A 5,412-nucleotide genomic window follows, 5' to 3' on the forward strand; every position below is an offset into this window, starting at 1 on the left:
AAGAAAATTATACTCTCATTTGGCATTAATGTGTGAAGTGCATGTAAGTATGGAATATCCATCCATTGGCTGTAGCACTTATCCTATTCAAGGTCAAAGCCAGAAGCTATGGATGCAAGACTGGGACAACAGGAGCTGACCCTGACAGGAAGCTCATCTCATAATGATATTCCCCACACCGTGCTACTTTTTGCAGAGCTTTGCTGGGGTAGGTGGTGTGGCTATCATACCAGCCGGCGACGCATCCAGTTAGGATGCTCTTGATGACACAGTTATAGAGTGTCCTGAGGATAAGGGGACTTGTGCCACACCTTTTAGCTCGTCGGAGGTAGAAGGGCCGCTGCTATGCATTTAAATTTTTCCCAATATGATAAATGTAGCGTGGAAAAAGTAACCATATCAGTTTACATGGGCTTCTACAGGGGGTTAAGTATCCATCCATCCATTTTCTGAAGCCACTTAATTCCAACTGGGGTTGCCTGGGGACTGGAACCTATCCCAAGAACACTGGGCACAAGTGGGAACCAACCCTGGGGAATCACCAACACACCACAGGGTGCACACACAACTACAGGACCAATTTAGACTCACCATTCAACCCCTCTTGAATGCTTTTGGACCGTGGGAGGAAACTACAGCGCCTGGTGAAAACTCAGACAAACAGAGGGAGAGCGTGCAAACTCCACGCAGAAAGGACTTGGGATTGAACACAGCACCTTCTTGCTGTAAGGCAGCAGGGCAAACCACTGCGCCACCATGCTGCCCCCGTGTTAAGTATGATAAGTAATATGACAAATGTCATAACTTAGCTATAGATATGCATAAAATGTACGGAAAGACGATATAAACATCTTGTTACTGGTTCATAATTATAGTGAGAATATCTTATTGTTATGCAAACGTTAGTGCTTCCTTTGTTTCTGATTTGTGTCTTCAGGATCTCCAGGGCAACTTGTGGACAAACAGGAGGTGACGCCTATGAAAGGAGACACTGTCAGTATTCAGTGTCACTATACTGACATTTACATTGACATGACGTGGTGTAGGATGGGCAGGGGCTCCTGTGTAGAGAATTCTGGGAGTTTGGATGGGAGGCCTGTGGAGCTCAGTGATGAAAGAGTTAATAAAGTGCTCAGCGTCACAATGAGGCGACTGGAGAGGAAGGACACGGGCTGGTACCTGTGTGTGGCAGGAAACCTGCAGACACTCCTTCCTATTAAAGTCAATGCACAACCACACACAGCACTGAATGTAAGTAATTAATTAAAATATGTGAGTCGTTTATACTCTATTACAAATAAATAAAGGCTAAATGGATCCCAAATCTTTCCCTCGTGAAGGAAGTTGGCGCATTTTTTTGGGAAGAATCTGTTTGGGGGAGGGGGCGTGCACTGTACTCACTGGGGTATTACCAACAAGCACCAGGGTGAACAAAATACTCAGCTAAAGTCAGAGCTAAAAAGAATGAAATTAAGCAGTTTTAGCTGACTTTAGCAGACATTCTTATAATAAACTCATTTCTTACGGGTATTATACTTGATATATGAAGTATGTTAACACCCCTTGGCCTAGATTTGTGATCTTTCATTACTCTGAATCCTTTGGTCATCCCGATTCAAATTCATCCATTACCGTTAATGTCCTTATTGGATTTTCTGTCATTCTGAATTTTTCAGAAAACCTACTTATTTTGCACAGGCCAAAAATTTTGTCCAATCTTCTACTTTGTAATTTGGCACCCTGACAGAGGCCCATCCAAAATACTGGCTCACCAAATTTGGGTTTAATCCATTCATTCCTGTAGCAACACCATCAGGTCAAATTTCAAGATATGTTTCTGCATGTAAATTCTGATTTCTTAAGCCTGGGATTATGATCTTTGGTGTGTTTAAAGCCATGGCTTGTCTAAGTTCGATTGCACTCATTAATTAAGTCTGTCATATTGTCATTTTGAATTTTTCTGAAAAAAAAGTTTTTTGGAATCCTAGGCTGTTGATCAAATCATCATCGAATTTGGGGTGTATCATCTAGAAGGGATTGTGACCAAAAGTTACTAAAAGTCAGATGCTATGGCCACTATCATCCAATGAATTTGATGACAAAGCCACTGAACAGGATGTGTGGCCATATCTCAACAAAACTTTGATTGGATAAAATTGATTTGGTGACTGGACTTGGGGCCCAATTCTGAGGAATAAGAACAAAAATAGTGTCATTCCACCACTAGGTGGTGTTGCCATAAATAAACATGCCTTGTGGCTAATAACTGTTGAATGGATTGACCTAGGGGGGCGGCATGGTGGTGCAGTGGTCAGCACTGTTGCCTCACACCTCTGGGACCCGGGTTCGAGTCTCCACCTGGGTTACGTGTGTGTGGAGTTTGCATGTTCTCCCCATGTCGTCGTGGGGTTTCCTCCAGGTACTCCGGTTTCCTCCCACAGTCCAAATACATGCTGAGCCTAATTGGAGTTGCTAAATTGCCCGTAGGTGTGTGTGTGAGAGTGACTGGTGTGTGAGTGTGCCCTGCTATGGGCTGGCCCCCCATCCTGGGTTGTTCCCTGCCTCGTGCCCATTGCTTCCGGGATAGGCTCCGGACCCCCCGCGACCCAGTAGGATAAGCGGTTTAGAAAATGGATGGATGGATGGTATTCCCTGGCCTTCAGGGAATACTTATGGTTTTAGCACTGTTCCCCTGTCGCTGCAGATACTTTGGCATGCAAGCCAATAACTCAAAAACCGTTCGACGAATCCTTTTCAGACTTTGTACAGGTATTGGTGAGGAACTAGAACTGATTTCATTTTGAAACAGTCCCAAAATGGAAGCAGCGCCACATAGTGATAATGAAAAAAGCAGCAGTTTTGATGCTTGACCCTGCTAAGACCATAATTCAATAACCCTTTGATGGATCTTTTTCAGTCTTTGCAGAGGCATTATAGGGGGCTGGAATGGAACTGATAAAATTTTGAAACAGCTCGCCAGCAAATTGAAGTAGCAGTGATAGTAAGAAAAGAGGGCAGCTTTTACACTTGATCCCATTAAGATGGTAACTTGAACGGTTTTTGACAGGTCCATTGCAGAGGGTATTTATGGGTGCTGTAATGAAACTGAGTAAATTGCCCACTGGAGGGCGGACCCATGTAACTCTAGTGCTCAGTCGGGGCCCTATGGGTAGAGGCCGACCACGAGGCCTGACCCCAGGGCAGGACCCTGTTAACCCTAATCCAGGCAAAGTTACAGGGTCCTCCTGGCATCTTCACCGTCTTTTCCTTAATGAATTAGGCATATCATACTTTCAAAAAGTGCTATTAAGGTCCCTTCTGGTATCATCGCCGACATCGCGGACCTGTCAGTCTCCAAGTCGAGTTCTATCCCATCTACCTACCTAGCTGGCCAGCTTGCAAGCTAGCGGACCTTGTAGGTGCCCGCAGGCATCTTACGTTAAGCAAGATAAGTTTGGTGATAATTAATGCAGCTAGCGAAGTACTTACATAAAAACCTATTACTTGGGGGCGCAATAAGTTATCGGATTGACTAGTAAACGACAAGAAACATAAATAACACAATCAACGAAAATCTGCTGCCAAGTCAATCAGTACTTGTATTTCCCGCTTGCTCCATTTTGGACAGCAGTTAGACGAACTCTATCGGCAGTCTATTAGTCCTCCTGCCGGTCCCGGATGTAGAGGGTTGTATTTCGGACAGTATTTTAAACCGCTGAAATTCTGGCAGCGTATTTGAAACAGCGAAAATAACGGGACTGAATATTGTAAAGCGTAAATAAGTCAGTGGCAAGCATTTCAATATCTGGTGTTTTTATGCCCTACTCAACACCATTGCAATATTATTCAAATATACATCCAGCACCACTGGTCCACAGGGAAGTGGGCAGTTCCAAGAGCTGCCCAGCAACATTGACAAAAAGAAGTTGTGATCTAAAAGCAATGAAAACACACTCCTATAATCAATAAGGGGGCTCTCACCTTCTCTCAGCCCTGATAAATAATGCTATAGAGTCTAGCAACTAATTCAACAAAAAAATATACATATTAAACGGATTTTTGGAACAGGGAGCCGGAAGTGGGGCTTGCCCCGTCCGCTCCACGCATCGACCCGGTATTGCAGTGTTTCTGGGAACGGTGCACCTCTACTGCCCCCTGCTGTTGAAAGACAGAGCTGATTGGTTTTCTGGTTATTAGACCGAGAGCCTGCGCCGCTTCCCAGGCGATTAGCCGCCCGCTGGTGTCGTGAGGGGCGGACTCTGTCCGTCCGCGGGTGCCGTTTCCCGCCGTTTTTTTTTTTTTTTTTAAAGCGCGGTCATGATATGCTCTCTGAGGGGTGGGCAGCTGTGCTGAGGTAAGGCAGGCCGTCATCTTTGCCTTTTGAATTTTCTCTCATGTCCGTTTACATGATTGCTGATCTTTCAGATGCCAGGAGGACAGGGAGGAGTCGGGGCCCCGAGGCCGGTGGCTGCGACGCCCCCGAGAATTCAACCCCGAGCGGGGGCGTCACGGAGGCCCGGCTAGCGGCCACCTGCTGAGCGACGGCTCTGCATCGACTCGGGTCTCTCTTCATCCCGTATAAATCTTTCGCCTTTTACTAAAGATTTCCGTGGAGAGGGATAGCGATGAGTTCACTGTATTTTTGGAGGCTCTGTGCAAGCAGAGCTGCACCGCCGCTGTATCAAAGTAAGACTGTGCCCGGCTTAGCGGCCGGCTCTATCTGCCCAGTGGCGTGTTTCTGGTCCTCTGGGATCGTGCGTGGTCTCGCCGGGCGCCACCTCCCAGAGAGGCTGGCGAGGACCCAGCCGCGCCGGCTCCGTCGGCGTCCCACATGCCGGAGCCCGGCGGGGCGCAGTCTGCGGGCATCGCTTCTCGGCCTTTTGGCTAAGATCAAGTGTAGTATCTGTTCTTATCAGTGTTTTTACTGCTTTTTACGGACTGCGTTGGGTTTTTTAGAGGAAGGCACGGTGAACCTAAGGCGTGACCAGCAGGTGGCTTGACCGCCGCTGCCACGGGGCGACCCGTGCCTTCCTTTTTAGCCTTTTATCCCTGCTTTTATTTCTGTTTTTATTAGGCTGGGGATCCCGCAGTGACTGGTGGCTTGCCCACCGCCCTGCTGGGCAAACTGGTGTTTTATTTTTTTAGCTGCTTTTATAGTCTAGCTCTGCTCGGCTCATCCCGGATTGGTGGACGGCGGACGTCGGGACCACGGCGGCGGAAGGACTCTGCTCCAGCGGCGACGTCGGTGGACCTTCCCGGATGGCAACGGCCGGCGGACCATCGAGGAAGCCCTTCAGCGGGCTGTGGCTGGTAGCAGGCAGAATACCGGCTGGTTTTGCTGGAGGGCTGAGGAGGAGATGGGCACCTTCCCCGACCGGCTGGCCTTCACCCGGGAGGTGGCCTTCGGAGCGT

The 5,412-nt window shown here is 47.8% G+C and overlaps 1 non-coding gene and 2 pseudogenes across 1 annotated transcript; all 3 read left to right on the top strand.

The window, feature by feature from the left end:
- The first annotated feature begins 3,977 nt into the window (after positions 1-3,977).
- LOC125725268 (U2 spliceosomal RNA) lies at positions 3,978-4,148 on the top strand (annotated as a pseudogene).
- Positions 4,149-4,553: 405 nt separating this feature from the next.
- LOC125725269 (U5 spliceosomal RNA) lies at positions 4,554-4,667 on the top strand. The gene has a single exon (XR_007387399.1). It is a non-coding gene; the product is annotated as a U5 spliceosomal RNA (small nuclear RNA).
- Positions 4,668-4,864: 197 nt separating this feature from the next.
- Positions 4,865-4,977, top strand: LOC125725267 (U2 spliceosomal RNA; annotated as a pseudogene).
- The last annotated feature ends 435 nt before the right edge of the window (positions 4,978-5,412 follow it).

The sequence above is a fragment of the Brienomyrus brachyistius genome, unplaced genomic scaffold (genome assembly GCF_023856365.1).
Source record: "Brienomyrus brachyistius isolate T26 unplaced genomic scaffold, BBRACH_0.4 scaffold63, whole genome shotgun sequence".
NCBI classification, from domain to species: Eukaryota; Metazoa; Chordata; class Actinopteri; order Osteoglossiformes; family Mormyridae; genus Brienomyrus; species Brienomyrus brachyistius.